Genomic DNA, 12,044 nt, shown 5'->3' with positions numbered 1-12,044 from the left:
ATACAATAGCAAAGCCCAAACTTCAACAGCACGTATCAACGACCATTGTTTACTTACAAATCAACCTAAAATTCTCACATATTATAAAGCAGAGATTTATCTTTACGCTTATAAATATTCTGGTTTTGCAGTTCCACTAGAATCTAAATGGAATTGATTAAATTCAGTTATACTTAGATTCACCCTGAAAGTTCGATCGGGACCATTTCATTTGTTATTTTGGGACAAGCAGCAACTCAGGCATGTTCTTCTTATGGCAAGTATCACGAAGACAAAGTAAACTATACAATTAACTTCGCACATCAGTTGAAATCACATACACTGCACATTGAATTAATTAAACAAAGCTAAAATCAATATAACAAAAAATATACTCTCACCACAATAGGAGGCACTTAAAAGTTATAAGGCAAAAGTGTGAATGTATAATCCAAGTACAGAAAGTTAAAGAATTGAAGCCAAAACTCTAATCTACCATAACATCCCTTTAGTGAAGCCACTTTGACCACCATATTTAAACGTAACCCTTCAACAATTCTTCTTGCTCGCTAAAGAAAGTATCTGTATATTTATTTACTTAAATATCTATAATGCCTCTTAGACTCAATATAACTATCAAAGCTGTAAATTATCTGCACTCTTCCCTAGTCTTACCAATACCTATAATTAGAATCAGTGGCTTGATTAAAACAACAGCAAACAAAACAAAAACTAGACTTTGAATTTGATTTGATTCATGACTTTTCCCTCAAAATACAATCAATGCATCCACTACGCTTCCAAAATTTGTTCCATATTGTTCTTTGCTTCATTATTTCAACTATCCATTTGTTGAATTTCAACATGATTTCTTGTCTGAATTATATAAAAGTGCATTTTTAGGGATATAGAATGTGTTTAGATTTAATTCTGAAATGAGATATTCTTAATTTTTAGAGGCCATATCTGAGTTTGTTGTTATCTTTGGGGATACATATGTCTTTTCTCTGACTTCCTTGGAATTTTCTATTCTTCTCTTTTTTCAACAGTTTAACAGTGATTATATTTTCTTGTAATTATTTTGCCTGGAATGTACATAAATTCTTTAATGTTTAGATTTATTTTATCAGTCTTATAAACACTCTGACCACTACTTCCAAATGTATTGCTTGCACCATTCTCTCCCTTTCTTGCTCTTGGAGGCTCCAGTTAACATGAATGTGAAGACAGTTATTTGTGCCTCACATTGCTGTTATGTTTTCTTTGCTTTTATTCTTTTAAGAAATAGTGCTTTGCATCAGTTATATCCTAATAACTTGCTTTCTGTTTCACTAATCTGCATTTTGAGGCTTATTAATATTATTTAATGAGTATAATTTCAGATATTCTATTACACTATGCTAGGGCTCCTATATTACTTTGTACTTGAATTTGCCATTGTCTTGTAAATGTATAAACATATAATGAAGGTATATTATGTTTAAGTAGTTATATTTAAACCAGTTATGATTTTCACACTAAATATAATGTATTATTACATATACTATGAATTAGAATACATTAAGATACTTGATCAAAATACATAAATTAATTTAAATCTGTAACATTGAGATAAAAACATGGTTTGTTTTTAATTCATAGGACAGAGAATATATGTATATGTATGAAAAATGGGAGAATAATATTTAAAAAGAACATAAGAAAAACTGCTATAAGCACTATAGTACCTACAAGTATGAGAAGAAAAATGTGATTTACAGGAAGAATATTACTTTCAGAAAAGGTCAGAGATGCTACCTAGAATTAGAAAACACAGAGAAAATAGTATTCCACATGTGGTGACATGTCCACTTTTAATAGATAATTGGAGCCAGGTGTGGTGATGCACTCCTGTAATCTTAGTACTTAGGAGGCTGAAACAGAAGGGTTACAGGTTCAACTACAGCCTCAGCAACAAAACAAGACTCTCAGCAACCTAGAAGGATTCTGTTTCAAAAATAAAAATAATAAAAAAGGCTGGGATTATAGCTCAGAGATAGACTGTCCCTGGGTTCAATCCCTGTACCAAAGAGAGAAAAAGAGGAGAAAGAGAGATGAGAGTGTTTAAAAGATATAAATATCCATAAAAAATAAGCTTATGTATGTAGATAATTAAATAGTATTAACAGCTTAAGGTGTATCTAAAACCTAGAAATTAAATTAAGAATTTTACAATTGCTAGAAGAGGGCATAAGGAGAATTCCTAAACATATAGGAACTGGTAGAGAATTCTTCAAAGACTAATTGGCTGATGTGTGCATGTATGTCTACACAAGTCTTTTATCCCATAAAGATGTATGACTACAATGCACCAATAAAAAATAAGATTCCTAACACTCAAGATATAAAACTGAGAAACAAAAAGTAAGATAGAATGAAAAAGTTTCTTTGGAGCAAAGAAAATCATTAAAACTAAAAAAGAGCCTACAGAATGAGAGAAAATCTCTGCCAGCTGTTGCTCTGGTAAAAGACTAATATCTAAATATACAAAAAACTTTTAAAAAAACAACACTAACTTAACAAATACCCTACTCAAAAAATGTGCAACTGAACTGAATAGACACTTCAAAAAAAGAAATACAAAAGGCTAATATATATATATATATATATATATATATATATATATATATATATTAAAAAATCAACATTATTAACAATCAGGAAAATGCAAATCAAAACTACACTGAGATTCCATCTAACTCCAGTTAGAATAACAATCGTCAAAGATACAAATAAGAATAAACTCTGGAGAGATTTTGGGGAAATAGGAACTATCGGACTTTGTTAGTGGAACTATAAGTCAGTTCAAGCACTGTAGAGCTCAGTCTTAATGTTCCTCAAAAGACTAGAAATAGAACCACCATAAGATCAACTATAACACTCCTCAGTATCTTTCCAAAGAATTAAATTCAGAATATTATAGTGATATATAAAAATATATTTATAGCAGTACAATTCATAACAGTTGAATTATGGAACAAATTTAGGTTTCCATGGATAGATAAATGGATAACAAAAATGTGGTACATACACAGAATGAAAATTTACTCATTCGTGAAGAAAATCAAAACTGTGTCATTTGCCAGAAAATGGATGAAACTAGAGTGAGACCAATTTTTTTTCTCATATATGGAACCTAGAGGGAAAATGGGAAACAAAAAGGACTTTAGTAAACTAAGGATAATTATCAGAAGACTTAGTGGATGGGGATTGAGGGTAGGATGTAGGGAGAGAAAAAGGAAGAACTGATAAAGAAGCAATTCAGATTATGCTATCCCTGCGCATGAAATTATCACTACCATCTCACTATTATGTATAGAGTAAAAATCTTGACCTGAGGTTTAAAACTATATCTTGAAATATAAGGAGGACTGATAGGCAACATACATGAAGGTAATCATGCTGAAAAAATTGTTAAGATGCATGTCATATCTTAGTATATTATCTGCTTAATAGTATAATAATCATCTAAATTATTATTTCATATTTTGCAACATCTAAAAATTTATACTTGATTTTCATGTGTTTAATTTTAGAGAGGCTATCAATGAAACTGTCTATGTTAAAAGATTGTGGTGAGTAGTGGGCAACATCAGCATATCTGATTTTAGAATGAATTGGGTGAGGTAAATCCATTTACATTTTAGTCCTAGTAAAATGACTAAGTGCTTAAAGATACAAATTTGCCTTAGAAGAGGGGAGGCAAACACTATGTAAGTAATGTTCAGGTACAATTCCTTCTTAATTCTAAACCTTTCTTTTACTAATTATAATACATTAATATTCCTAAAAATAATAATATTTAATATTTAATTAGTATATTTAATTAGTATATTTAATATTTAATATTTAATTAGTATATCTTTTCCTCTGTCTCTTCTTTTAATTTCTACTTCACTTAAAAAATTTCAAATGATAAAATAAGCAAAAATTATGTATCAGTAGAGACTATTTCAACCAGGAATAGTATTTTTTTAATAACCTAAAAACCATCTGTTTGTTAGGTATCTATGTTCATATTTAGATCACTTTTTATCCATCTGTGTTACATAAAATGTAAATCAGAAATGTTTTTGTTGTATCACATTTTTATAAGTATACAATATGTTAGTTTTTTGAATGTGAAGTCTTTATCTGTTATAGTCAACCATGAAATATTTTTAAGAACAGATTAAATTAGCATAAGAGCTTGCCCTTTTTCCAAAATATTACAAGCTAGCTGAAAAGTGAATAGTATTACATTGCACCCTTTCTCTGAAATATTACAGCTAGCTGACAAATAAATAGTATTGCACTGCATCTGGAAATCATTCTTTACTTTTGAATTCTTATTTTGTGAATAATTAGGCATACATATTTTAGTTTAAATGCATAATTTATGGCAAAATGTGTTTGCAAGGGTCAAGTCTTTCACTAAATATTGCAGAAAATATTATGTAAATATAGTTGTTTAACAAATATTAAAGCTAGTTACTCAAAACTGTAAATAATATTATTTTTTTACTTCTCTTTTAATTTTTTATTGGAGCACATTAATGGGATAGAAGATGGTAGAGGCATACATGCACACAACACTCATTTACCCTTCCCCAATTCCCACCCGATTCCCTTCCTCCTTCTCATGTTAGGTTTACTGATTGACTTTTATATGTTCATGAACATATGTCACATACATTATATGTTTATTAATGTATGTTACATTAAGGAATTTCCCTTTTCCCCCTCTCATCCCCCTCAGGTCACCTTATTTTCTCATTTATGGTTTATTCTTCTTTGTCTAGAGTTCCTCCTATACCTCTTTTTCTTCATAGCTTCTACATATTAGGGAGAACATCTATTTTTTATTATTTATTATTGACTAATCTCACTTAGCATAACACTCCAGTTCCATCCATTTTCCTGTAAATGATGCAATTTTGTCCTTAATGGCTGAGTAGAATTCCACTGTGTACATATTCCATAGTTTTGTAATCCATTCATTTGTTGATGGACATCTTGGCTACTTCTGTAGTTTGGCAATTGTGAATTCTGCGGCTATGAACACAGATACACATGCATTATTTAGGTTGTTTTGTTTCCATTCTTTTGGGTAGATACTGAGAAGTGGTATTGCTGTATCATATGGTAGGTTCATTTCCATTCTTCTGAGGATCTTCCATACTGCTTTCCAATGTGGTTGTACTAATTTGCAATCCCACCAACAATATACTAGGGTTCCTACTTCTCGACATTCTTGCCAGCATTTGATGTTGTTTGTGTTTGAATGATTGCCATTCTAATTGGAGTAAGGAAAAATCCCAGGGTAGTTTTTATTTTCATCTCTCTGATTGCTAATGATGTTGAACATTGTTTCATACATTTATTGGCCATTTGAATTTCTCTTTCGTAAAGTGTTTATTTCACTTGCCCATATTTTGATTGGGTTGTTTTCTTAATACTGTTTCGTGAGTTCTCTGTATATTCTAGATATTAGTCTTCTATCAGAGAAGTAGTTGGCAAAATTTTCTCCCATTCTATTGGGTTTGTGTTGAGTTTCTTTATAGTTTCCTTTGCTGTATAGAAGCTCTTTAGTTTAATGCAATCCCATGTATTTAGCCTCCTTTTAATTTCTTGTGCCTTTGAAATCTACTGAAATACAAATCCAGAAAACACCTCCACTCAGGATACCCCACAAAAAATAAAATACTTGGGAATAAACATAACAAAGAGATAAAAGACCCCTATAAGGAAAATTATACAATATTGAGAAAAGAAATCAAAGAAGAACTTAGGCGATAGAAAGAACTTTCATGTTCTTGGATAGGCAGAATAAATATAATCAAAATGACCATTTTTCCAAAAGTTATTTAATGGATTCATGCAATATCCATTAAATTACCAATGTCATTCCTCACAAACTTAAAAACCTCAATCCTTAAATTCATTTGGAACAACAAAAAAAAATTACTAAAGTAGTTCTCAGTTCTCAGCAACAAGAACTATGCAGGAGATATCAAAATACCTGACTTCAAACTATATTACAAGACCATAGTGTAAAAAAAAAAAAAAAAAAACATGGTATTGGCACAAAAACAGACACATAGAATAACAGAGCAGAATAGAAGACTCAGAAACAAATATGCACACTTCTAGCCAATTGATTTTTGACAAAAAAAAAAAAAGCCAAAAAGATACACTGGAAAAAAGCCTCTTCAACAAATGGTGCTGGCAAACTGGTTAACCATATACGAAAAATAAAAATAAACCCCAATTTCTCCCCCTGCACAGGAGTCAATTCAAGATGCATCAAAGATTTGGAAATCAGACCAGAGACCTTGAGGCTCCTTGAAGAAAGCATGTTCTAACACTTCAACACAGAAGCACAAGTAATTAGTATTCTGAAATCCATTCAAGTAATAAATTGAAGTGTAGTCTCATAAAGTTCATTAAGGAAATATTTAAGATAATGGTGTCACATATATTTTAAAGTCATTATTAAATAAAATATAACCAAGCAAAACTTAAAAGTGTTCTATTGTTTGTATAGCAAATTTTCAATGTTAATATGTCTCAGACATAATATTTGAAGAAAGAATAAAAATAAACTGTTGAATTTTTTTAATTTATTTTTTAGGTTTCCAAATTCATTTTGGTTTCATGTTTTATAAATTACTATTTACTAGATGTTTATTTTTCTTTTTCAGATGAACAAAAATAAATTGTAAAAATTTATCTTAATTATGATTTGAAACAGCAAGTGGTAACAACCACATGATAGAAATGTAATAATTTGGCAGGGGTTAATTTAAGTCTGAACTTGAATTTCCCAATTTCAAAATGGGAAGGATACTGTTTACCTGGAAGATATGTTTGAAATTGATACGTAGTATTACATATTTAAATTATCATTAAATTTTTAATTTTCTTCTTCACAGTTTTCCTGGAAGTAATTAACGTACTGGACATTATTAGTTCTGAGATGAAATACTAAACTCTGATATAATACTAACATATATCATCATATATTACACATACACAACTTCAAAGTCATGCAAAAGGAGAAAATCTAACTTTTAATTTTAACACAAATGTTAAAATTTTACTATTATGAAACAAAATCATTTAAATTGAACAACATAGTATTTGTATATTCACATTGTGCAGCCAGAACCAGACATAATTTTAGAACAATTTTATTATCCCAGAGAAAAATATCATTTCACTAACTTTGGTGGGTTTTTTTTTTTTTGTGTGTGTGTGTGTGTGTGTGTGTGTGTGTGTGTGTGGTACTGGGAATGCAACGTTGGGACATTCTATATCCCAGCTACACCCCCAGTCCTATTTTTTATTGTTTATTTTGAAACAGAGTCTCACTGAGTTGCAAAGGCCTTACTAAGTAGCTGAGACTGTGAACTGCTATCATCCTTTTTCAGCTTCCCAAATGCTGGAATTAGAAGCATGTACCACCACACCCAACTCTCATTAACATTTCTCATTGGTGATAGATAACTGATTCATTTACTTTCTCTATAGACTTGCCAATTCTATTCAATATATATAAATAAAGCCATATGATGTGTGATATTTTTGAGTGGCTTGTTTCACTTAGCATAACTTAAAAAATCTTCCAATTATAGAATGCAATTTATTTATTTCTTATTGATGGGTAATATTTCTTTGAATGTATATACCACACTTTTATTTATTCTTACATCAATTGAAATATATTCTTTTGTACCAGTTTTGGTCCAATACAAATACTGCTATTATGAACATGTTTGTATGTTTTTGTAAGAGCATACTTATGTATACTGTAATATACTAGGAATATGTTAACTCAATATTTAACATGTGAGAAACTATCAAAATATTATTCTGATCAGCTCCAACATTTTACATATGTATAAGCAATTTTTAAAGGTTTTAATTTACTACATCATTACCACCTCTATTTTCTATTCTTTTTGTCATCCTAATTGTGTGAAGTGACACAAATCAAGTGGGGTTTTGATTCTGATTTCCCTTATCAATAATAAGACTGGTAAATTTTTATGTGCTCATTGGCCAACTGTATATCACCTCCATGGGTCTTCAGAGAAAGAAAAACTTGCTCCTCACCTTAGGGTCCAAGAATTAAGTGTACATAAAATAAATTAGGAGGAGAAAAGTATAACGCAAGTATTACATAGCATAAGATTCCTCATAAGCATATAAAGACCCAAGGAATCTTATGTATTGAAATGGATAAATAAAAGTTGTGAAGAAGCAACTAAATTATCTAGGAAAGCTTAAAAAACTGAGAACAATTTTTAACAAGTTCTCTTTCACTATTTGTAGATGACACGATACTAATAAGATCCAACAAACTAAAGCAAGAGGCCTATAGAATTGATCAACAAATTCAGCAGTCTAGATAAAAAAAATCAATCTTAAAAAATCAGAAGCTTTTCTGTATACCAAGCATAAATCCACTGAAAATGAAATTCAGAAAACACTTCCACTCAGGATTTCCCACAAAAAAAATAAAATACTTAGGAATAAAATTAACAAAGGAGGTAAAAGGCATCTACAAAGAAAATTATAAAACAATGGGAAAAAATTGAAGAAGACCTTAGAAAATGGAAAGACCTCCCATGTTCATGGATAGGCAGAATAAATATCAAAATGCCCATATTTCCAAAAGTAATCTATGGATTCAACACAATGCCCATTAAATTACCAAGATAATTCATCACAGACATAGAAAAATCAGTCCTTAAATTCATTTGGAATAACAAAAAACCCAGAATAGCCAAAGTAGTTCTCAACAAGGTCTGTACATAATTTGCTCAGCTTAAGTGAGTAGAGAAACTAGTAGAATAAATTGGAAGCGGGCTCAGGGAGGAAGGTAAGGAAAGAAAAGAAGAGACTAGATGAATCCTATGCACACTTGTGAAGCTCTCCATGATTATTTCAATATTGCAAACAGGAAGAAGGAGAAAATGGGGCAGGAACTCAGGGAAATGCACCAGGTGTTCATATGTCTCTATCACAATAAACCTCAATATGATATACGGTTTCAAAGCACCAACAAAAGTATATTAAGAAAGAATTCTCTTATTTTTTATTTATTTTCCTTGAGGATAAAATATTGCCTTTCCTTCTAGTATAGGGAGTATCTTACATATGAGGATTTTAGTTTTTGCTTTTAAGAAACACAATGGGAATCAAAGTGATGTTTTTGCACCTGCTGTTTTTCAAATATCTTTAGCTTACATAGTCAAAATATCAGAAGAGCATATTTTAATCGCTTTAGACATTACCAGTTGGTGAGTGTGGCCACTCTCACAATAGCTGGAGCTGTTCCCTTCTTGCCTCTCTCTAATGTATATGTCACATCTACTGTGCTGTCTATATAACTCTGTGTCCATGTTACATGCATGTGTCTATGATCTAATTAAGTATGTAACTGCTCAAACCCAAATTATTCAATTCACAATAAATATGACAACTAGGTTTGGAACTTTCAAGCAGTATTAGATTTTCCTAGTCACACTCCAGATCGGCAGATGATATGGATACATTTCACAACCACATAAACAAAAATTCACATATAGTTATTTGCATTTAGTATTTCTCAAAAATTGTGATAAAGATAATATTTATTCTGCTATTTGTTAACTCTCCAGAGTCCATGAAGTATCATTTTCTTTTTTTATTTATTTTATATTTTTGTAGAACTTGGGATAAATACAGGGGAGTTCTACCACTGTGCTATACCACCAGCCCAATTTTATTCTGAAACAGGTTCTCGGTAAGTGACCACCTGCAATCATCCTGCCCATTCTCCTAAGCACTGGGATTACAGATGTATAGCACCATGCTCAATTTGAAGGGCTGTTGTTGTTTTAGATGCCAAGAATATAATTGTGACCAGTACTATTCATAACTTCAAGATGCTTACATTATTTGATAAGATGACATATGATTTAATAATGTACAATGTACAAATGAATAAAGTATGTGATCCCAATATATTCACCATTGCCTTTAAGAGTCTGTATTAAAAAAAAAAATCAGAGTCTGTGTTCCACAAACTGCTATTGAAAAGAATTACTACAGGCAAATACATGGCAAAAACTGAAGTATATGTAGTATGTACATATACGTAAATATGTTTGTATATATGTATATATGTACAGTACTTAGGAGGCTGAGACAGGAGGAAAAGAGATTTGAGGCTGGCATCAACAACTTTAAAGGGGCCTTTAGCAACTCTCTCTCTCCCTCCATAAAATATAGAGAGAGACTGTTTTATTTCCTAAGATACTTCAATCTAATACTTATATACTATGTTTAATACTATTAAATAAAAGTTATTAAATATAATATTACGAAAAGCCTGAAGAAAAGAAAGAACATATAAGAAAAATTCTATGAACTTTAAGGATATATTATATATTTTTCTACCATCTAATACAAGTGGAAAATTTTAATCTGTTATTGTTTTACTGAACATCAAAGCAACCAAAATGTTGAACCTTTTTATTTTTCTTAGTGGTACTGGTGAGAAGTTCTACCTGTGAGCCTATATATATTTTGTTTGTTTGTTTGATTGATTGATTGATTTGTTTTTTAAACAGGGTCTAAGTTGCTAAGGATCTTCTTAAGTTTTTGAGGCCAGCTTCAAATCTCTTTTCCTCCTGTCTCAGCCTCCTAAATACTGGGATTACAGGTGTGTTCCACCATATCCAGCTTGAGTTCAATTTTTTATATTAATGGTTTAAAAGGTGGTAAGCACTTTTCTGATATAACTTTTGAAGACAAATCTTTAATAAAATAATTTTAATAATGTTTCACTTTAATTTATGTACAAAGAAAAAATTACTATAAAAATGAATTGAAAAAGATAGCAGCGCCACTTAGGCGCTAAAAGAACACAATTTCAGAGGGTATAAATTTGTAGGATTTTTTTATACTGGGGATTGAATCAGGAGCATTCTATCTCTGAGCTATATTTTCTGCCAATTTTATTTTTTTATTTTGAAATATGGTGTTGCTAAATTGCTGTGGGTCTTGGTAAACTGCTGGGGCTGGTCTCAAACCTGTGAACCTCCTGCCACAGCATCCCAAGTACTGGAATTACAGGCATGCACAACCACATGCTATATACCATATATACTATACTATTGTACTATACTATTAGCTTTAAAACTACATATTTGCTGGGCGTGGTGGCGCACGCTTGTAATCCCTGCGCTTGGGAGGTGGAGACAGGAGGATCACGCAGGTTCGAAGTCAGCTGTGCTGGCTTAAGAGACCCTGTTTCCAAATAAAAAGTATAAAATAGGTCTGGGAGTGTAGCCCGGAGATAGAAGGGCTTCCCGGAACCCCAGTACCACCAAAATATAAAAAATAAAAAATAAAACTACATATTTTATGTTTATGCATGTAAAACTACATATTTTATGTTTATGTATGTATTCTAAAAATATCAAAGTCATTAAAATACATCGTTGTAAAGACACACTCCCTTAATATGCTACAAAATTATCTTAGAAATGTCTAATTAATATGCTCTCATAATTTTCAAATACACTAAATTCTTTAAATAAGGCAAATATTTTTAGATTTAGAGTTGTTTGGGGTGAACCAATGGAAATACAAAATACACTTATACTTGGGCAAAATATAGATATGAATTATTCAAATGGGTCTTCTAAAGAAACTAAGAGATTCAATATTGAGCCACATCTCTTGCTACAACTATGGTATTAATATTTGATATTATAAAATATATTTTCATATTAACTTAATGAGTCATATTTAAATTATATAGACCTTATTGAGCCAGCACAAAGATATTTATTACTCTAAATAATTTTTAAAATATCCTACCTATAATATACATGGTAGTTTTATTAAGTATTTCTTTAGAATATTTTCTTCCCTCACAGGGAGATGTATGTATAAATCTGACAGTGCAGAAAGAAATAATAAATGTATGCAACATCTTCATCTCTATGCATATGAAGAAGACTAAGCTCTTGCCCTTGATTTAACATTCA

This window comes from Muscardinus avellanarius (assembly GCF_963383645.1).
Source record: "Muscardinus avellanarius genome assembly, chromosome: 14".
Lineage (NCBI taxonomy): Eukaryota > Metazoa > Chordata > Mammalia > Rodentia > Gliridae > Muscardinus > Muscardinus avellanarius.
This window is presented reverse-complemented; position numbering follows the sequence as displayed.